This window comes from Trachypithecus francoisi, unplaced genomic scaffold (assembly GCF_009764315.1).
Source record: "Trachypithecus francoisi isolate TF-2019V2 unplaced genomic scaffold, Tfra_2.0 Lachesis_group19, whole genome shotgun sequence".
Taxonomy (NCBI): domain Eukaryota; kingdom Metazoa; phylum Chordata; class Mammalia; order Primates; family Cercopithecidae; genus Trachypithecus; species Trachypithecus francoisi.
The window spans coordinates 38,777,671-38,801,541 of NW_022681464.1; the positions used below are offsets into that span (position 1 = coordinate 38,777,671).

The window sequence follows — 23,871 nt, forward strand, 5'->3', positions numbered from 1 at the left end:
AAAATGTTGGCTTAGGAATGCTGCTAAGCTCAAGGCCACAGCTACTCACAACCTTTTATCTCCACTACCAAGACCTGTAGATACAATGTGAGTAATTTTAACCTTGATATAGAAGCAAGCCAATGCAGACAATAACTTCTCAGATATCCACAAAAGCTAGTTACTAGCATCCATGTATTTTTTTTCCCCAACAAATATTTATTCAGCGTCTACTAAATGACAGGTGCAGTTCTAGGGAACAGGGGTTCAGTAGTGAACACAATTCCAAAAGTCCATGGCTTCATGACAATTACATTCTTGTGTTGGGAGACAGACAATAAACAAATACATTGTGTATAAAATGTTGATGATGGTATCATGTCTTAGGTGATGACATATTAACTGCCTTCTGTAAGTAATCTTTTATAAACTCTTTGCTGACTTGGAGGCATTGAAAGTTTTACAAAAATATTGGCTTATTTATTAAAGAGGAAGTATGGTACAATTTGCACTCATTACAGCTTGAGTATCCCTTATCCAAAATGCCTGGGACACAGAAGTGTTTTGAATTTCTGATTTTTTCAGGTTTTGGAACATTTGCAATTTATTTTATTTACAGGTTGAGCATCCCAAATCTGAAACTCCAAAATCCAAAATGCTCCAATGAGAATTCCCTTTGAGTTTCATGTTGGTGCTCAAAAAGCTTTGGTTTCTACAGCATTTTCGATTTGGGATTTTTGTATTTGAGATGCTTGACCAGCAATATGTTCCAGAAAATATAAGAAAAATGGATGTGTCTCTGTGGTAAACCCTTGTCCTAGGCATCTTACATGTATTATCCCACTTAATTACCACAGCAGGCCTAGGAAGCAGGCACTCTCATTATCTTCATTTCCCAGAGGAGGAAAATGAGGTACAGGAAAGTTAAATAATTTACTTGTAGTCAATCCAGGAAGTCAGACTCCAGAACTCACAGTAGGCACCGCTACACTGTCAGTGACAAAGTTGCCTTTGTCATTCAACACGATGATGGGATGTTACCAAGGTTGCAGCATATGGCTGCATAAATTGCATACAGCACAGCTGGGGATGGGGGTAACAAGCTGACCTTGTTTGGTGCAGCAGATCTGTTGCTTTGCTGTCACTGATGTGCAGTTAGGCAATGTCCTTTAACTTGAATATACCTTAACGTAAGCATAATAAGATGACACCGGAGAAAAATCATGCTTTTCAACACGAACTAGAAATAATTCATCTATTATTATTATTTTCCAATAAGACAATAATTGAAACCATGGAAGCCATGTATATTCCAGAAACATGTACATAGGCTGACTATATACATCATCTACACTTTAGATAGGCCGTTTCAAGTAAAGGATGCTAGCAATTTGGAGGAAATAATGAACTTCTCCATACAAAATGCTCACACTTCTCAGCTTAACCTGGAGCTTCCAATTTCCGTGTGGCCACTTCTCACCATCTGCTGCTGTTGGCACAGGGTGGGAGGCAATTCACTTCATTCAGGGAGGCGTCCTACACTACACTTATGAGCAAAGACCTGCAAGCCAGGTGAAAGAAATAAGGAAGCGGAAATGGACCCACAGTAAACATTTCACTGGGTGGCGTCCCATGGGCAGTCTGCATGGACGGGTGTTTGTCTAGCCACCCTCACCCATGGCAGCTTTTCCTCTGACTGCTGAAGGGGTTTGCTTCCTTTACCCAAATCTGTGTCGGGAAAAAACTCCACTGAAGTATAGTTTTAAGTTTCTTCTCCCAGACAAATAAACAAGCAGCCCATATTCCAGCAGACCAGATCTGAGTGCGAGCAACTGGCACTGGCAAAAGTGGCCATGGCCAGAATGAGTGGTACCTGTGTAAGTGGCTTTGGGCAACAGCAGGAATGTTAAAAGGATGTTACTTGAAGGAAAATCGTTAATTTCATATTTGAGGAAATCTTTTGGATGCTTAGGGAATGATAGTCAAAATTCAGGCTGCTATTGCTTTCTTATTCTCCTTACAGTCTGTATCCAGGTTTGGTCCAATTTCAGAAAACATCCTTCCCATTGCCTTGAATTTCTGTCTAGTTTCCTTCTACCATAGCATCTTTAACCAGAAAGAAGGCATCTTCTCTTACTATCCCACTTTCCGCTAGTGTGAGCTTAGAAATGTATTGATCTCTTTCCCTCCCCCTCTGTTTTTCTCCTCTGGGGAAGCTTCTTAGGAAAAATCAGCTCTATAAATCACAAGTTTTCCTGCTAAGACCTTTGGCATATAGCTGGCTGCTACTTCACCTTTTTAAAAGCATGATCAACACCCTGTGTCCTGTTAGAATTAGGTAACTTAACCTTTCTATCAAGGTTGATTTTTGTTTAGACCCTGGGAATTGCTCTGCATCATGGCATATATGCAAAAACAAAAAACAAAACAAACAAAAAACCCTGAAGAAATAAATTGTGGAGAAAAATGTTTGTAAGTACAAATATGAACTCTGCAAAAAGGATTGGAATCCAGTGGCAGGTAGACATGCTGTAAGACTGGACCCATAAGTAATGGAGGACCGTACCGAAGAAATGTACTCTGTACCCCAAAGCTTATAAAATAATTGAACAGGGGATGTGGAAAGGGAATCTGATATTGGCAACACAGTGTGTCTCTCCTGTGAGTTGCTGGAAGTTTGAGGTGACTGATGACAATTCTGTCTGCCCTGATACCAACATTGTTGTTTCTCATCAGCTCCCTCCTCAGGACCCCTGACTATCTCTCCACTTTCTAGCAGAGATGTCTATGTTTCTGGGCACTAGTCCCTTTGGAAATAACACTTTAGCACCTTTTAAACATTTGCTTCACTACTGAGTAGTTATTTGCACATTATTCTGTCTTCCCTCCTAACGAGAATTCTTTAACAGCCAGACTTGTTTGCTCAGCAGCTACCCCAATGCCAGGCACAGAGTGAGCGCTCAGTAAACCCTGAATGAATAAAACAAAAGGAGGGGAAGAAAGCCTATCAGCTTGTGGGCTCACTTTTGTGTCTCATAAATAAATGGATACTCCAAGACTTGTAAAAGAGGAACATTATGCCCTTGGGATGCAGGAGAAATCACACATGATTGTGTTAGATTAGATTGGGTTGGTGAGAGGAAAAAAAGAATTTGGCCTCAGAAAGCTATTTTCTTTAATGTGGGAGTTTGATGTAACAGAATCCCGCCTTTGGATATTCCTTATTTGGTTTCGGGTACTGATAACAAAAAGGACAAGGAGAAAGATATTTAGAAATGGTTTATAAGATATTCTGTCCAAGCCACCTCGCCTCTCCTATTACCCCCTCAACCTTGTTATTTTCCTTCCTCCAGGATGATCTTTCTAACTTCCAAATCTGATCATGTCCCTTCCCTGCACAAAACGGTCTCTACTCTCTTCAAAATGACAACTAGAACCCTTGCGCAGCGTGACAGCCCCTGTGGCCTTGCTGTGAACGCCCTCCAGCCTCATCCCTCCTCCCTTCTGCCGCACCCTCAAACCTGGGCTGCAACCACCAAATGACTTGCAGTGCTCCTTACCCACCCTGGCTCCCTATTCTTTATGACTTTGAGGATGGTGCTTACGTCCTCCACTTAAGCGATGCCCTTCCCTGCCTACACAGCTCCTACTCATCCTTCAAAATTTAACTGTTCCTCCACCCACCATCTCTCATTCACTTTTCACACTGAGCGCTGTCCAAATCTAGTAAGGCTCTGCAATTGTCTCCTACACTCATTTCCTTCCTTCTCGTCCTCTCTTCTCCCACTGTGGGGTGACCACGGTTACACGTAAGGACAATACACTTTCTGCTTTACACCCAGTCCACTGCTTGTCAATAACAAGCTTTATAATCTCCCAAAGATATAAAAGCTGAACCACATGAAAGAGCTGTGGAGTTGGTTCCCTGGAGATATTGGCCACCCTGCTGCTGGCTGTGAGACATGTGACTGCTCACCTACGTCAGTACATAGATATGGCCGGGGAGAAGGATCTGACACCTGGCCCCCAGTCCCCTACATCCTCATGGGTGTCAATATTTTACCACCTATATGGGGTATTTTCACTTTCCTTTAACATTTCTGCTCAGTCTAAGAAATCACCCCTCCTTCATTGTGTTTTCCAGAAAACCAGGTGGGTTATTACATTAGTTCCGAGCAATGAGAGGGAAGCCATCCATACACATGGAGTGGAAATTAAATTCAACCCTAGAATTAGGATTTAATTCCCAAGTGATGATGAGCTGAAGGAGAAGCCTAATAGGAATGCCTCAACCTCTCAGTTGGCCAATAGAACCCTAAGGTGTCTGTGGTACCCTGAGATTTTTCGTCTCCCACTTTGCAACATTCATTTGTGGGCTTGTCTTTCTGCTCCACCAAGCTCTCAGAGAATAAAGTGAAATGCATGTCTGCCTTCCCACTTCCCAGAACAGTAGCTGCCTAGAGCATAGAACCTCAATACCAGCATTGAATTTCACAGTGAGAAAGTTATTTCCATTTCCATTCTCTTTTAATCCTTTTAGTTCAGGCAGAGCAGAAAAAATTGCTTGTGTGTTTTGAACACTCCTTTAACATTTGTTTTTCATCCCTTTTAAGCAGGCTTCAGTGGGCACAGTATCTACCTGGAAATGAGTAACTGGCTTTGTTTTCCTTGTTCTTTTCTAATGGTCAATTCTCTCCCAAATGGCAAGGCAAATGGAAGTAATATCAAGTTGCTTTTAACAAATGTATTCAAATAAAAATAAGTCTATTTGTGGAAAACTAGTAAGTCAAAATATAACATCAGTAGAAGTGGACTTGGCCAAAATCATGATGATGCTATATAAAGGATGGATGTTTAGAAAACACTGGCATACAGCAGGTGCTCAATAAATGTTCATTTGATGGATAAATGAATCTCTCTTCCATCTTCTCTCTTCTTTCAATTTCCATAAGTTTCACAATAGATCTGGTTCGGCCTCAAATTTGTATTACTGTACTTGTCTGATATTCTCAGCTATAGTACTGTATCTGCTTTCTGCTCAGCCTCCACCATGCACTAGCATGACCTACTCATAAATGTACCATGTTTCTTTTGGTTTAGCTTTAAAGACTGATGTCAGACGTTCAAAGTCCTCCAGAAGCTGGCTCCTATCTATCTTTCCACGTGTATCAGCCCAAGTTCTCCTACATAAACCATGTGGATATTTGTGATTTCTAGACTGGACACTAGGGGGAGTCTTCCTGGCCTTGAGCCTTCCTCTCAGTGGGATGCCCTCAGAATCCTATGGATCTTTTAAGACTCATTCAAATCCTGCCTCCATGAAACCTTCGCTGAGAGTGATCAGCTCTCTTAATTCCAGCTGAGAGTGATCTGCCTCTCTTCTGAGACCCAGAAGCACTTTGCCTGTGGGGAAACATTCACCACGTGTACATTGTGTTTAAGATATTCCTTTAGCGCCCTGTACTTTCTTTTCAATTGCATGCTCTTGGAAGGCAAGAACCAGTTTTCATACATCTTTCTACCTCTACTTTAATCTTGTTACTGACTGGAATTAAATAAATGAATGAATGGAGATATTTGGGGATGTACTGAGGAAAGGAAATGTGGAAAAATCAATGACCTGCTTACAAATGCTACCTGAGTTGAAGAAATGAACAGCAAACCCAGTAGAAAGTGAAGTTCACTGGAAACATGAACGTGGTAATTGACCCAATTTGATCATGGGAACCTACCTCCGTTTTAAGAAGGATATGCAAACATATTTTTAAAAATATTTTTCAGGCCGGACGTGGTGGCTCACGCCTGTAATCCCAGCACTTTGGGAGGCTGAGGCGGGTGGATCATGAGGTCAGGAGATCAAGACCATCCTGGCTAACACGGTGAAACCCCATCTCTACTAAAAATACAAAAAAATTAGCCGGACGTGGTGGCAGGCACCTGTAGTCCCAGCTACTCGGGAGGCTGAGGCAGGAGAATGGCGTGAACCCGGGAGGTGGAGGTGCAGTGAGCCGAGATCACGCCACTGCACTCCAGTCTGGGAGACACAGCGAGACTCCGTCTCAAAAAAAAAAAGAAAAAAAAAATTTTCAAAAACCATTATTTATAATTAAGTCCAAATCCTTCTATTTTAGAGGCAGGAAAATTGAGATAATATTACAAGCATACTGTATGGACACCCATAGATTTACATATGACTAGTACAGTATTCATGCTGCCAATATGCACGGGGACAATGGTCCTAGAGTTCTTTTGCAGCAGACCTTTTAAACCTCAGATGAATCACACTATAAAATTATCTCAACCTTAGATGCAACCACAAACAATAAGAACCATACTTGCAGCACGTAGTTCACTCCACGGGGTCTAATATTTGTTGAATGTTTTATAGGAGCAATGGAGAAATCTAAGATGTCTGTGGGTTTGTTAGGTTGACCATTCCTTTCAGCGTGAAGTGATAGTACCATGGAAAACATTTGAGAAGATCCTCCTACAACAGCTGACTCTAACATTTCATTTGTTGTTTTGTTTCATACCAGATGCCTCATTAGAAAAATAGCAATATTGAAATGGCAAAGGCAGCAATGTTAGTAACATTAGCGTTTCTAGAACTATTCTGCAAAAAACAAAACAAAGAGACACTATCCTGGGGCTGAATACTGGCCTGAGTGAATCTCATTTGCATGATCTCCTAGAGAGATGGGTCACTTTCGCAAAGACACATAATTAATGAAGCCTAAGACTGTGGGCTTAAGGAAAAATTTTCCTTCCTGACCCTAGTCTAGTGAGAATTTCCTTCTGTTCCTTTTACAACATCAACAGGATTGAGGAGATGCACTCTCAGGAGCATTTACATTAAGTGGGGATAAATCGCCTAGGTAACCAATGGCTGTGAATGACAGCATGTTAGACTGGTCTCCTTTTTCAGATTACCCAGAACAAGGCCAAATAGGGCACGCAGCACTGCTCCACAGCCTACCAAGGGCCAAGCAGTGCAGGATCAGGTCTAGACGAGATTTGATGGCACTGTGGTCAATAGTGGCGATATGGTAGGTGGCACTAAGACTCGGGAAGTCTGCAAGCACTATGGCAATGCTGGCTTAGATTCAGAATGACATAACCCTTTAGGGAAACAGAATTTTAGAAACTGTATTTATTCTTAAGGGAGTCCTTAAGCCTGGGGTTAAGTCAAGACAAAATGTAACCCGTGGGTTTCGCCTAGTCCTGCCTCAGAGCCGAAGTCTATGGAGTTGACCTGTAATAGCACTGATCATCGGCATTCTTGGAGTTACCATTTGGTGGGTTCTTAGTGATAATTAAAGAATCTATTCAAATCAGGAGAAAATGCTCCTGATTTCCTATAGTTTAAGCACATAATAAATCAGTGTTTGAGGGACACACAGCCCTCATAATTAAAGCAAGGCTGTTAAGATTAAATATTTTATTCTTATAAAGGAATAGAATTGAGACAATTATTAATTAATAATGCTTGAAAATGCTTTTCACTCCTTAAGAAACCTTAAGATCACTCCATCTTTCAAGACACACTTTGGATCTTGCTCACTTACATCTTATACATAAAATATAAAAGTACTAACAGCATGTAACCCACTCATTTGGCATAGTAGTAGATACATTTTCTGGACTACTGACTATGCATGACTTTGTAGGGTTTCTTAATAAAACCTCGGCCCTATTATTCATTATTATTACTATTATTATTATTATAATATCTGTTCCTTTTATCTATCTAGTTCTTTCCCTGACATTAGAAAAATCAACCAGGACAGTTGAAATGTACCTGAATAAAGGGAAGAACCAAAAAAAGTATAAAGATAATTGGGAAGTCGCCCTTATCAATACCATTTCCGTACACAAATTTATTTATAATTACCAACTTGAAGGGTATTCATTACTTGGTATCAAGGAAAACATCTAAAGAAAGCCATGGCAACTCTCCCTCTTTCTTCCTGACTTAGTTCAAGGTTTTGCCTTTTAAAAATCATTCCCATTGCCCCCCTGGAAATTTCAGATCACTTGTTTGTTAAAAGTCTTAATGAGGCAATGCGATAGGCCCCAGCTAAGCAGTGGATTTGGAACTAGAAAAGGACCATAAAAATAGCCATGTCAGAAGATTCCCAAAGTGTGTTACATGGATCTCCAGTCCTGAGAGATATTCTGTGAGAAGAGGTGTGGCACATGTGTTTGGGGGAAGCTGGTTATTATAATCTCCACTTAGAAGCACAGCACCCTTTACTCTACAAAAGGCTTCGAGGTTTTGCAAAGACAGCTTTTGAACAGTTTTACCACAGCATTTTGCAAAACAGTCTGGTCCTTGAACCCTTCTGAAGAGTACCTCTAGCCATGGCTTGAAATGACTGAAATGACTGTTCTGCAAAACATACCTGAGGAATTGCTGACCGATGCCAAGTCCCTCCTTTCACAGTTGAGGAAACGGAGTGTGATTCGCTCTCCTTTCACCTAAACCATAGTTTACTCATAAGAATCTTGGGTAAGTGTGGATAACAGGCTTTTGAAATTGATGCAAACTTAGTCCATCTTGATAGTAGAAAAGAACTGAACTCCATCTGGGAAGTTTAGCTGATTTATCCAAGGTTACTAATTAACCAGGGTGTAGAAACCAGAACATCTTCACTCCTGCTTTGTCCTTTGACCATCAAAAAAATGCTGCTGCCATGCTATGAGAATGCTTTTCAGAAATTATTATAGCTTGCATTTTGCTTTATCTTATGTTGAGTCTTTTATTTTTTTCTCTCAGTACAGTTGAAGTCCTTTAACAAAACTCCACCTAATCCACTCACCAGCTTAATGAACACTCTTTATTCCCCCCAAAAACACAGTCAGGCTGCCTGGAGTGCAGGGACTCTTACACCAATAAGCTATTCTAGAGCTTTTCTAGACGTTTCCTCAAATCTATTTATGTTAGTCTAATTTGAAATTATAATTATGTAATTTAAATGTTACAAAAAGTGCCGAAGTATGAGTGCAGAAAACAAGAGTCATTTTTCTAAAAATAAAATGGTAAGCTGTGTAAAGGTTGGATAGACATGAGCTGTTAAGGTTGCTGCCAAAGTAGCTGTGGGTGAGACCAATGTAAATAATTGGAAAAATGGTGAAAATTTAGAAGGATTCTGGCCTCAGATTGCTTTGCATGTCTACATTTAAAGAAACCGACATTGGAATTTATAGATAACACACCATGAGTGTGGTTTACCTGAGAAAGAGAACTTGGAACTCCAATCAATAGATTCCTTTAAAAACAACCACCACCACCTTGTTCCTTCAAGAAAACATTAGTGAATGAATATACGTTTGTATGTATTTTTTTTTTGAGACAGAGTTTCGTTCTTGGTGTCCAGGCTGGAGTGCAGTGGCGCAATCTCGGCTCACTGTAAGCTCTGCCTCCCGGGTTCAAGCCATTCTCCTGCCTCAGCCTCCTGAATAGCTGGGATTACAGGCACCCGCCACCATGCCCGGTTAATTTTTTTGTATTTTTAGTAGAGACAGGGTTTCACCATATTGGTCAGGCTAGTCTCCAACTCCTGACCTTGTGATCTGCCCACCTCGGCCTCCCGAAGTGCTGGGATTACAGGCGTGAGCCACCGCACCAGGCCTACCTTTGTATGTTTTAAGTTAAAACTTAATGTTTGAAGAAAGTATTTTTAAAAGGTTCTCTACTTTAACCTTTATAAAAGTTGACTACTAGAATAAATAAAACAGTTTAGGGAAATCATTATTATGTGTCTAAACATTTTAAAAATGCTTATTTAACGTAGTAGAAAAGCACCCGATTTCTGTGTGACAGTGTATTTTGAATTGTTTTCTGTCTTATTTTACTTCTTTTGGTTCCCTAAGTGCTTCGGCCATTAAAACTAGACCAGAGGGCGAGGCTCATTGCCCCAGGGCAGGGAGGGCACAAAGGGCTGCGGAATAAAAGCCTCCTCAACTCAGACACGGTAGTTAAGAACAATTTGACTTTTAACTGGGCAGACCAGACACCAGGGGCAGCCCATGTCTGAAAGACTAGTTTACAAAATTAACCTGAGAACAGAGAGCTGGAAAGATGGTTCCACCAGAGTGCTTACTCACTGGGAAAGTCAGAGATATCTTATTGGGTGACCAGAAGGGTTTAAAGGGACCAAACAAGAGTCCACGGTTTCTGATTCTTTTTTTAATCTGAGAATATAGTAAAAAATAGATACATTAACCTTCCATATTGATGGGTTCTGCATCCACAGATTCAATCAACCTTGGAATGAAAATGTTTTTTTAAAAAAAATCATAATAGTAATACAAATAAAATGCAATACAGTATAGCAACTATTTATGTTGTATTAAGTATTATAAGTAATCTAGAGATGATTTAAAGTATATGGGAGGATATGCATATGCAATTATTTGCAAATATTATAATACTATATGATTTTATGTTGGGGACTTGAGTATCCACAGATTTTAGTGTCAGTGGGGGCAGGGTGGGGTCCTGGAACCAATATCCCCCAAATTGGATGACTGTAGTTTATTTCCTGATACAGTATTAGGAAAACCAAAGCACTACAGCAATATATTCTATTCTATTTGATCTTTCCTAGCCTATACCCTCTTCTATTTCATTTAAAAATGCTGGCCATCAACACTAAATTATTTCTTGACCCTCAGTTTATCAAACAGTGTATAAATAATGACTGGTGCCACAAGAAGGTTCATATTTCATCCTACCAACTCCTAGGGTCAATACCTCGTGTGGCAATAGAAATACTCTGATAAAATATGTAAGAAAACTATCCCAGATCTCTTGCCTGAATTCCAAGCTGGGGAAGACAGCAAGCCTGTAATAGAAACCTCCAGTGTAGGCTTGATTCAGGCTGGAGCTGATGTGGAAGATAGGTGACCTCAGAGAGCCCCTCACTTCTTGGCTAGAGGAGGAAGGAAGAGGTGAAGATTCCCCAGTAGTTGTAAATATGCAGGAAGAGGCGTGTGGGCGGGCATGGAGGACACAGGTACACCCACTTCAAGATCAAAGGCTGTGGAAGAAACCACCGGTATCATCAACAGTTGGTCATATAGAAGACTCGAAGGCCAGGCTACCTCTCAGCAGATGCCAATGACCAGGAGGGATGAGCTTCAGGTCAGAGGCCAGTGAAGGCAGGCTGTGAGGACATAAACCATCCAGGATGCTCAGTGAGCCTCCCAGCAGGATGAAAGAATATTCAGTTTCATCAAATATTTACCTGAAAGAGACAGGTTTCATGCTAGCAGAATTCTGAGTTCTATGTGTTGACTGTAACTGGAGCCTTAAGAACTAGGTCTAATTTAGTTGTAGAAACTAATAAAAAGTTATGCTCCTGCACACATTATCTGTGACTGTACATTTTCAACCTGCTATACCTGCACTGAAAAAATTTTTGGCATATGAAAGCAATGTGCAGTTCCTGCTGTTATTTTTAACAGTTATTCAGTGCCAATGTTCTAGGCATTGTACTGAACTGAGTAGGACAGAATTCCCTGTTCACTTGGCTCATGGGCAAAATGAGAAGAACATGATATACAAAGAGACAGTGTAATGGAGGAGAGGGATATATGCACAATTATGATTGCGGCATATTTAGGAGATATAAATAATCTCATGATGTATTACTTAGAGGTAATTGTCATATAGGACTAAAACTATGCACTCATAGTTTGATAGATTAGATATCTCAAAAGTAGTGCATAACTATAGAATTTTCTCTTAAATTTGCCCAGCTGTGATTCAGGATCCTCATAAGCACTTTTGAAAAATTACTGATTTCTGGCCCTCATTCCTAAAAGCCTGGGGTTTGGCCTGGTCATTTGTATTTTCAGAATGTTCTCTTGATTTTGATGTGCAGTTCAGGTTGGTGGCTGCTGCCATAGGAGGCCATGTGTGTTTTTAATAGATTCGCTATTTATGCTTGCTTATACGTTTATCTGCCATTCTTAAGAAGAGAGAAATAAACCATTTAGGCTAAGTCACAAATACACTTTTTCTCCATACAAAAACATCCTTAAACATGATAGGATTAGCATGTTATATCCAATTTTGCATTAATTATAATACACTTTTAGTAAACTACGTGAAAAGTAATAAACCTACAAAAATATGTTTGAAGCATCATGCCGGGGGTAACATGTTCCTAAAATCTAGAATCATAAATGTTGTTAAGAGGCAAAAGCTTGCATATTTCAGTTTGTCAAGTGCTTACAGCACAGTAATAGAGCCCCTCATTCATCATCGTCTCTACTGTTCTGGTCACAAGGTAGAGTTTGTGTTTTGAAAATACTAGCCTGGGTTGCTGAGATCAGTAGAAACAAAGCATACTCTATAAAAGTATGGTGGTGATATTTAGAATCACAAGTTAGAAATGAACTTTTCTCTACCTTGGAAAATCTAAGGAATAGTGATAATTTTATATCAAAAATTACCTGAGTGTTTATTGCCCTGACAGCCTTTAGTGATAGGAGGCAAAGGGTGGTAAAAGTACTTTCTGTCCTAAACAGTTGAAACCAATTGCTGAAGATCTTTCCTAAGTGAGATTTGCTACCATAGGTAAGAAAGACTGCTTAGGGTCATGGCCTACAGGTTTTTAAGCACCTAAGTTCCCTTACTCAAGACTCAAGATCCCAAAAACCAAGTGACTAGATAAAAGTTAAGGTTTCAGTCTTTGACAGTAAAGTTAATCCACACTTTTGTATCACATTAATGTCACTGGTCATATTGTGAACCATTAACTGCAATTTGAAAGTCTCGAGCTGTGCTCCAAAAGGGACTCACTGTCTAGTACTAACACCCAAGAACACTGGATACTAATTTGTTGATATTATTGATTAGGGTTCTTTTCTTGCTTTTGATTTTTGTATTAATTAATGATGATAATTACTTTTATTTCACTGAGATAATGGTTAAAATAAAAATTCTTTCTTTCTCCTGATTCTTCCAATAAATAGTGCAACAGTCAATAGATGGAAAATTCTTTGAACAGCAGGGATCATATACATGCTCTATTTTTGGTGTCTTTCCAGTGTACTGCACACAGCTGTTTGGTTGTTGTTGACTCTGCCCATCTTAAAAGACACCTTCAGTGAATTTCACCTTTCTATTTACCTAGAATTCTGGAAAACTCCATATTAGATATTATCTGCAGAATTTTCTCTTGCCTAGATAATATGTTTAACAAATTTTGAGTTTTCGAGAAAAAATACACTCCCCACAACCTATTTTTAAGTCAATTTAAGTTCAGGAATCACACAGATAAAACTGCAGCTTTCTCGATCTAGTGTCATTTCTCATGGGTTCAATGAGAAGTTCCTGAGAGTGCCCTTCCCAGAAGCATAGGAACAGGAAGTCATCATTTGCCATTTTTCCATGATTAAAAACTTTTACAAGTTAATAGACTACAAAAATGAATACCTGCTGTCGGCTATCTAGTATCCCTAGCTAATATTAAGGAATAATGAAAATATCCTCTTTCCAATGAGCATGTGGATTATTGCATCGTTATTCAAATGCTAAAGAGAGTCACAAAAGCAGGGATTTGGAGTTTTATCTTACTAAACTGAGGATAGCTGTCTCCCTACACCTCCATTTTCCAAGTAGTGAGAAGGTAATATATTTGTTGGCGAGTTCTGTATTATTACTATTATCCACTGCACAATGAGAGGAAATTACGAGAGAGAAATATGATGATTTAAGACAAAGCATGGAGAGTGATGTCTGGATTTAAGGAAACAAACAAACAAGTAGTCTGAGACCCAAATTTTCATCCATTAAAACCTGCTGCTTCCTAGAGGCCAAATTCAAATTCACTAGTCATTTAGCTACGACAAAACAGAAACATTTGGGTAGGTGACCTCAGGTGGACTAAGTTTGTCCATCTTCTTAGTGAACTCTAGAACAATGAAAACTGAAAATGGTTGCTTGGCAAAAGGGCAAAATTGGTGATTAGGAATCATTGCCATCTGCTAGTGCCTGCCTTTGCCGTGTCCGGGGGAAGTTGATTATGGAACTGTATTTGTAGCAAGCTTCAATGGAGTGACTCACCTCCTTTCTTGGACAGAAATAAAGGGTTGGGAAGGGATATCTCATTTTCTAAATATATAAAAATACCGCAGAAAATTAGAATAGGAATCTTTCTGATGACATCAACAGTGTCTAAAAAAAAAAATGAGCCACCAACAGAGAAGGCTGGGTGGAGGTGGGACAAGATTTCTGTAAAACCTGTAAGGATCATTGCTTGCTGGGAATTAGAAGGAGTCATAGTTCTAATCCCGGTTTTGGCCCACGAATTGCTGGAGGATAAGACGTTTAAACACTCTAGAGTTTAATTTCTCCAGCTGTGAGTTGAGAAAGCCTTAGATGAGTACAAACAGAGCAAATTCCTATGAGAAAGTCTCAGATGGTAGACACCTATCAGGTAAACTTGTGTTCTCCCTGAGGATAAAAGTGTTCACTGGGTACCTACCTCGAGCCATGTTTGGGGTGCAGTTTTTGTGCAGTTCTTTAAGATGAAGTCTGGATCTTATACATATTTGATTACTTTTTGCACAGTGGTTGGCTTATCAACTGTGATCAATAAATATTTGTTGAATGATTTGATTTTGCAGAAATTATCTCAAATGAATTAGATAAACCCTTTTTCTGAGGGTAGGGGAAGGGAATAGAGGTATTAGTCATGCAAATAAATCAAGATTGGATCTTTATTTAAAGAAAGTTTCTTCTTTTTCCCTCATAATTGGAACTTTCGTTTTATATGATTATCAGGAGAAATGTATTCCCTAGACTCTGTCAGTAGATGGATTAGAACATTTGGAATAACTAGGAAGTTGTTTGCTCACTTTCAAGTTGTTCAGTGACTAGAATATATCTCATTGTGTGGTATATGGTGACACGGTTTGCTCTAGCTAATTGAATCACCCAGCCAGGGCATTACATAAATTTTCAATCCTACAGAAAAACAATCCAAGTCAGTTTTCTAATGAGCTGATTGATGGCTCTTTTGTGAACGATTTAGCAGGAACTGAAATAAACAAGACCTGATTCCTTTTACTGAATCATAGCACTTCTCCTTCCTCTTCTGTTGCAGCTGGGCTGCCAAAGATGTGAATTGATAATATCTACTTAGCTGCTACAGGCTCAGCATGTGCCAGAGGTTGAATATTAACTTAATGTCAAATTAGCATAGAGCAGTGAAAAGTCAATCAATGGCAGTTGGTTATCAAAGTGGGTCCCTGGACCCATAGCAGCAGCATCACTTGGGAGCTTGTTAGAATGCAAATTCTCAGGTTCAAGGCCTGTTGAATCAAAAACTGTGTTTTAGTAAGCGCTTCAGGCTGATATGTGCTACAGTTTTGAAACTGTTGATGTATGGTATTTAATGCCCCAAGAAACAGAAAAGGATTTATTCTTCTTAGACCCACTTATATTTTGGACTTTCATAACTACTCACCAATGCTGCCTTAATGAAAAGCCCTTCCAATTGTCACTACGGTTTTTTCTTTTTCCCACCACAGGTAATTTTATTTTATTTTATTTATGGGTAGGGGGAATATTTAATATCTACTCTCTTAGCAAATTTCAAGTACAGTGGAGCAGAGATTAACTACAGTCATCGTGCTGTACAGTAGATCGCAGAACTTATTCATCCTGTCTAAGTGAAACTTTGTATCCTTTCAGAACTCCCCATCCTCCCCCTCCCCCCAGGCTCTGGTAATTACCATTTCACTTTCTGCTTCTATGAGCTCCAGTCTTTTAAAGAGTCCACATTTAGGTGAGGTCGTGCAGTATTTGTCTCTCTGTGCGGGGATTTCTTTATTAGCATAATGTTTTCCAGATGCATCCATGTTGTTGCAAATGCCAGGATTTCTTTCTTTTTTAAAACTGAATAGTGTTCAATTTTTAATATATAAAACACATTTTCTTTATCCATTCATTGTTGATGGACACTTAGATTGATTCCATCTTGTGAATAACCCTGCAGTGGACATGGAGTGCAGATTTCCCTTCAACTACTGATTTCATTTCCTTTGAATACATTCTTGGAAGTTGGATATATCCTTTGGAAGTTGGACTACTGGATCTGATGGTAGTTTTATTTTTAATTTTTTGAGGAACTTCTGTATTATTTTCTGTAGCAGCTGTACTATTTTACGTTCCTACCAATAGTGTACAAAGGTTCCCTTTTCTCCACATCCTTGCCAGTATTTGCTACCTTTCATTCTTTTGATAATAGCCATTTTATTATTATTATTTTTTGAGACAGGGTCTCTCTCTGTCACCCAGACTGGAGTGCAGTGGTGCAGTTTTGGCTCACAGCAACCTCTGCCTCCTGGACTCAAGTGATCCTCCTGCCTTCCAAGGAGCTGGAACTACAGGTGCATGCCACGACACCTAGCTAATTTTTGTATTTTTCTAGAGACAGGGTTTTGCCATGTTGCCCAGCTGGTTTTGGGCCCCTGGGCTCAAGCCATTCACCTGTCTCAGCCTCCCAAACTGCTGGGATTATAAGCATGAGCCACTACATCCAGCTGATAAAAGCCATTGTAACAGGTATGAGGTGGTATCTTATTGTGCCTTTAGTTTGCATTTCCCTGATAACTAGTGATGTTGATCATTTTTTCATATGCCTGTTTGCCGTTTGTATGTCTTCTTTTGAGACATGTGTATTCAGGTCCTTTGCTCATTTTTAAATCAGGCGATTTGTTTCCTTGCTCTGGAAACTATGACTTCTTTTAAGAAGAATTTTAATAGTTTCATCATAAGCTGAGTTTAATAAGCTCAACTGTGACAATCATGTATAAAAACAAGAGAACGCCAAAAGCACACTAGCTGAGCTTTAGTCAAAGTCCCTGTGAAGTGAACCTCATGCAGACTTAAAATAGTGGGTGACTTGGTAAAGTGGCCGTTCACTGTGGTGCAGCTCACGGAAGGAAGAGCCCAGTTATGACTTAGCAAGGTAATTGAGGAGATTAAAAAGGAACAAAGATGGAAACTGCTAACTGCGACTCAAAAAGGGCATTTAGAACCTAATTCCAAACGTAAGATATGATTGATCTGTTCCTGGGAATTCTTTTGTGCACTTGGAGGGTTTTAGGATCAATTAAGTCTTTGCATCTTAAAAATAATGATCACAAGGTAGAAAAAAGTTGAAACAAGGAAAACAGCATACTGGCATAGAACAAGCTATTTCTGAAATATCAGTTACATTTGGATGCAAAATTCAAGTTTTCCTTTTTGGGAGAATGTCATCTCTCTGAAAACTTATTTTGAAAGCTTTTTTTTTTTTTTTTTTTTTCCCGTTATCTTTCTCCATGGTCATCTGAAGACATCTTACTGCTTTTAGGAAAGAATAGTAAGTCCTGACAAGTCTTAGACCTTAGATAGATGGTAGTTCTATTTTTAATTTTTTCTGGAACTTCTATAAAGTAAAAGTCAATGAAAACAGAGAAAAAAGTAGAGAAAGACTCTTCTATAACAAGATGCTCATCTGCAGAAAAGGACAGTGTAGAAGCAGATAGACACTGAGTTATGGTCATCCTTGCTCAAGGGAGCAAATTAAAATCCCCAAGGACATCCACAGACTTCTCTCCCAACATCTGAGGGCTGGATTTGCTCTCTGCTGTCTACCACAGACTATATTCAACTTGCTGGAACCTTGTCTAGTGCTGAATAGCCCAAGGACAGGGACGCTGCTTCAGAGACACCCACGGTCACAGTTTCACCAGCCAAATCTGTTTTCGTGCCCGTGTCTTCTCAGAGAACAGAGCAGCATATGGACGGCTTGGGCTCCCTGCCATCTGTCAAGAGTGGGCAGGACAACGCGTGCAATCCCAATCTGCACCAATGCTTGGTAGATAACACTTTCCACAGGGAAAGGTCTGCTGGCCTCAGATAAGAACAGCTTTCAAATGGGGACTATGAAAAACTGTACAACAGACACAACCCGGTTCCACTCCTCTTTGATCTACCTAAAGCTTTCATAGTCATAACCTATGTGACTTTGAGGGGAGAAAATCCTGACCCATTGCTTGGTTGGTATGGAGCTTGAACATTCACTCACATGCTATAATATCATGATCATCATTATCGTTATAAACAACAGCATTTGCTGAACTGCTACCCTGGAACTCTTCCCTTTAGCTTCTAAGAACATGCACAATGTACTATCTTCACCGATGAGATAGACACCTATGTATCACACTTTTTCTATTTCTACTTCTGCTCCTAATGGGTAGGGTAAGACAACTGCAGAGGGAAATGTTTTTATTAGAAAACTAAGTGATGAGTTTTCCATCATTCCCCTTTATCTTGCAAATCTAACCCTTTCTTCAACCTCAGACCAACATCGATAAATGGCCAAGTGAAATAATATGAAACATATAATTAACATAACCACCCTATGTAAGAGGTGGCCCTGGGGAGCCACACGAGGTTAGCATGATGATTTCTGTAAAAAGCTCATCCAAATTAATCACTATATACTCTGAAATTTCTGAGTTATTTTTTCCATGGTGTCCACCAATAGTTTCGTTATTTATTGAACAGGATACACTAAAAGACGGTATTTCTGTTTCAGATGCCCTGTTTAAATTTGTTATTATTCCAATTCATCAAATCCTCTTAAGAATTCTGCATTGTAGGCACTATTAATTTCCTCCCCTACAAATGAAGGAAGCATAGCACAAAGTAACTCACCCCAAGTAATAAGGGGGGCCAGGAAGCCAGTGGAGGGAGGCCTGCCTCCGAGTCTGTGCTTGTAACCATTAGGCTTCACTGCCTCCCACCTAATCTAGGAGCTGATGTTTGTAGAAGGGTGTGGGGAATGAGCTGACAGTTACAGCAGGGATGTACATGGAGGAGAGGGTGGAAAGGGTAGGAAGAAACAGCACAGAGAATGCATCAGGATGTTCCATATTGCACATACACTATACAGACCGTTCCTGGTTTATGATGGTTTGGTGTAGGATTTTTTTTGACTTTACGATGGTGCAAAAGCAATACACATTTAATAGAAACTGTACCTTGAGTACCCATACAATTATTCTGTTTTTTCACTTTTGGTACAATATTCAGCAAATTACACGAGCTAGTTAGCACTTCATTACAAAATAGACTTTGTGTTAGATGATTTTGCTCAGCTGTGGGCTAATGTAAATGGTCTGAGCACATTTAAGTAGGTTAGGCGAAGGCTAAGTAAGCTATGGTGTTTGGTAAGTTAGCTGTATTAAATGCATTTTTGACTTAATGATATTTTCAATTTACAATAGGTTTATTGGGACATAATCCCATGATAAGTTGAGAGGCATCTTTACTAAATTTCCCGTAAAGCAAACGCGGTCTTTGTTACAGAAGGCAGGGATTTGCATTAGGGGCTGAGGACCCTGCAGACGGCAGTCAGCAGCATTCCAGCTCTCGCACCCATGCACCCATGGGCTACAAGGGGGAAGCACTGGAGGTGAGTTTAAGAGCGATGGCTAAAGTCCAAGGAGCCTAATACCATTTCTCAGTCACTTTGTTGTTACCTAAGTGTTCTCATTTCTGGAGGGGTCAGCTAGAATATTACTGTATATGTTATATGATATCTGACATCATTTGATAGAGTAATGATCTACACTAGAATTTATAAATGTGAGGGTTTATGAAGTCACTAGGCATGTACTGAGTAAACACCAAAGAGCTGCTCTAGTCAACCATCATTTGCTATTAAGTAAATTTCAGTGTAAGTAAGAGAAGACTGGCTCTGACTATTGTGAAGCATACTTTGGGTGATTTTTTAATGCAGCATTATAGATATGTAAGGCTATGTGGTAAATACTATGCTAGAGCGATAATAATCATTTTAAATTTGCTTATATTGTGAAAATTGTATACCTGGGAGAGTCAGTACCTAGGGGAAAAGGAAAAATCTCAGGCAAAAAAATCAAAATAAGCAGATATTTTTCTTCATAGATTGAGGATAGGAAAGGGTAGTGGTGGTGATGAAGATTGTAGAAAAGAGATAAAGAAAAGGAAACCAGGTTGAAGGAGCCACTGTACCCCACTCCTTGGCTCTCCCTCCTTCACAATCATCAGCAGTTGTACTAAAAAGAAAGGAACCAGTTTTACAAGTTTCCTTAACTCTGACAATAAACTAGAGGATCTGATAGAGAAGGAAGTGCGAGGATAACATTCTGAAGAATCAAGATTGCTTGCATATTTGCATTTCTTTGGTTCTTGCAATCACCTCTCTATTCAAGCTGAGCTGTGAAATTCACCATACCTGTTATTACTGGGCTTGTGGACCAAATGTGCTTTGTTGTTGTTATTCCAATATCATGTCTGTTGCTATGAAAACGAAGCCATCCAGACTAAGATTTCAAGTACATAAACTGAATACGGTAGAAGCCAGCACACAGAATAATTCTAATTTTGAATGAATATATGCCACATAAGTGATTTAACCTCTGAGTCTCAGCTTCTTCTGTGAAATAAAAATACTCTGCTAGACGTTTTCCAGACTCCCTTTAACATATAAAAGTTAGGCGAGAAGAGATGGAAACCAAGACACAATGAAAAAACACATACATCAAGCGGAGAATAAAATGCCAGTCAGGGAAGTGAATCACGGAACTTTGGATTCAGGAACTAGAGGTCCCCGGAAAAGCCATTACATGTGTTTCTGGAGACTTTCTCCCTGAGTTTTCTCTGAAAGAATGGTTTCTACCTGTGTTATGGTTGTTCCAGGCACTGCCATTCCAAGCAGAGACCACCCTTCCTGGAGATCATGGGCAGGAAGAGAAAGTGGAAGGAGGGCAACCAAGAAGTTGAATGTGATGATAGACCACAGGTCTTAGTGATGAGTCTTGAACTAGGGAGGCTGGAGGCAGAGAGTGGAAAGAAAGGGGGAGATGGAAGAAATATTGTGAAGCTAAAGTTGGAAGAAAGACAAAGCTCATGAAAGATGTTGCAAGCACTAGAGATGCGTAGCTCAGGAACCTGTACACAGGGCAGCCTACCAGCATGGGTCTACACAGACTTCTCAAGAGATACACACAGTCTATTTGCAAAGTGACAGACAAAAAGAATTTGGATGGTCTGTGACATGCACAGTCCAATGAGAATTTTGTCAAAATAATATGAATACTATGTCCAGAAGATGCCTGGGCATAGGTAAAGGTGATCAACAAGAAAGATTTGGTGAAATGGCTTTGACCTTTTTCTGGAATTTAGTTTCACAGGCATTTTGGGTAATTTTAATCTCCTTTGTAGGCACTTGAGAAACACTTGAAATTCACACACCTTGAATCCTTAGCTTTGTTTGAAGGTGCCTATGGGCAAATTTGTAACCCTTAGCAGGCAAGGGAACTTGATACCATTACTGACACTTCAACATTTTCAAGTGCAAGGGTAGCATTCCTTTCCTTTGCTAAACATGCACAATGCGCCGCATACAAAGCATACGGATTCCTGGTGAGTTTAACTGGGAGATAAAACTGAAAGTTAGGTTGAGGCTAGTGAATGACTTTAAATTTTGGATTTACTGGATTGGTAAGAGGGAGCTACGGATAATTTTTGCCCAAGGGGGTCCCATAGCCATAGTACTACTTTAACAAGCTAATATGGAAGCGGTGGAAACATCCAATGGTCAAGGTAGAATTCTTGAGTCATGCTACAGACAGGAACTGCCTGAAATGTGCTAGATATTAAGGAGTAAGTGGTAATAGCTACCAGTGATTGCATGTTATGATAAGCCAGGCACTGTGCTAAGTAAAGTGCTTCGTCTATATAATTTCACTTAATCCCGATAGCAGTTCTACAATATTATCACTAGCACTTTATGGAAAAGTAAATGGAAGCTCAGTAAATGTGGTCCAAGGCCACACAACAACTAGTAAGTGACAAAGCCATGGTTGAACTTCAAACCTGTCCTCTCAGCCTGTAAGCTGAGACAAAGATAAGAAAGAGTGAACACATAGCACTGTGAAACAGAGGCACAGTTAGATGCAACTGCCTGGGAGATGACAGTCATCTCCCAGATGGATTTTCTGCAGGATGTTACAGACCTGAGAAATGAAATCTTTCTTTCCACATCAAACACCTCGAATGTAAAAAAGCATTTTAAAAATTCATTGGGCCCGGACACAGTGGCTCATGCCTGTAATCCTAGCACTTTGGGAGGCTGAGGCGGGCAGATCACTTGAGGTCAGGAGTTCAAGACCAGCCTGGCCAACATGGTGAAACTCCATCTCTACTAAAAATACAAAAATTAGCCAGACATGGTGGTGCATGCCTGTAGTCCTAGCTACTCAGGAGGCTGAGGCACAAGAATCGCTTGAACCTGGGAAGCAGAGGTTGCAGTGAGCTGGAGGTTGCAGAGATTGTGCCACTGCACTTCCGCCTTCAGTGACTGAGGGAGACTGTGGAAAAAAAAAAAAAAAGCAAAAAAAACCAAAAAAACAAACCAGCATTGGGTAATTTCCTGATCTATTTTCCTGATATGTTGTATACCAGGTTACCATTAGACCTACTAAAATTATAGTGGAGCATCTTCAAGTTTCCTGTCTCCCCTCTGCTGCCACCGGGCATGTCCAGTTTATGCCCCACTTTTTTTCCAGAGTATATCCAGTACGTCTATCTTCACATTTCTCACCCCTTCATTTTTTCCCCAGTGGCTAGGAGGTAAATCTGTTTGCATTGCATCTCATTGCATTGCATTGCCTTGCACTTGGCGTTCAGTTAGGGAGAACCTCTCTCTCCCACTCCGCTCCACCCAAGGATACACTTCAAGGTATCCAGGAAGCAATGTCTACTATTGTAAAAGGTCTTGTCGACCTGACAGCGATCAATACACACATCTTATTTTCTAGAAAGAAGTACTTCTTGCTAATTGCTTCCCATTTTCAATAGTTTCACTAAACATTGAGAGCTAAAGTCTGATTCATGTTAGGAATTTTATGACTTTTTATGTTTCTCTGGCAAAATTGAAATGTTCAATGCTGGTAACTGCTAGAAAGGATTATTAGGTAATTTTTGCCTTTTCAACAACAGCTCTCGCCATCAAAAATCCAACTTGTATGTTTGTAAAAGTGCAGTTCTGCTACATTTATAATCACAACATGGCCAAAGGGATTATTTACTTTTCCAATATAGTAATGTAACTTGGAATGATTCTATAGCTCAATAGAAGTAGACAGCATGAGCCTGTGAAGCATTCTTTTATAAACCACAAATGCAAGGAAAGAAAATTAAACCAGGAACTCTAACCTAGGTTTTTGTTCTAGCTTGGTCATTTTCTACCTGGGTAATCTTGGGCAAGGTGATTCAATATTCTGAACCACATTTTCTGCAATTATAAAATGAGAAGACAACTTTAAAGTGCCGTAAGAGTTTATTTATTTGAGAAAAAAAAAATAAATGGGTATGTGTGCAAAGACTGTTTCCCAGAGTGAGACGGTAAAATCACCATCAGCGAAACTTAAATAGTGCCTGCAATATCTATACTGGTTAGAGAGCATGGTGTGGTGGAAAGAACATGGAGTGTAGACTCAGAAGACACAGGTTGGAGGTCTGGCTCTATCCAATTATATATAGGAACTAGAGAATGTTATTAACTGGATGAGTTCCTAGTAAACAAAAATGCAGAAGGTTAAAAGGAGACCAGAGCTAGACAATCAAAAGATATTTGTCAAAGCACACTGTAAACTGGAAAGTCATATGTAAATGTCAGAATAAATTAGGTAAACTCAGGTAAGTCATTTTTAGGGTCAGAAGATAGCAAAAGCACAGAAGCACATGTTGTAAGGATTTAAATAGGCCATAGAGCCAACTACTTCCTCACCTAGTTTCTGAGCTCTGCTACGGAGGTAAGCAAGTTCTAGTTC

At 39.7% G+C, this 23,871-nt stretch overlaps 1 protein-coding gene across 1 annotated transcript in view; it reads right to left on the reverse strand.

The window, feature by feature from the left end:
* DLGAP1 (DLG associated protein 1) overlaps nucleotides 1–23,871 on the reverse strand; it is a 971,691-nt gene that overhangs the window by 405,504 nt on the left and 542,316 nt on the right.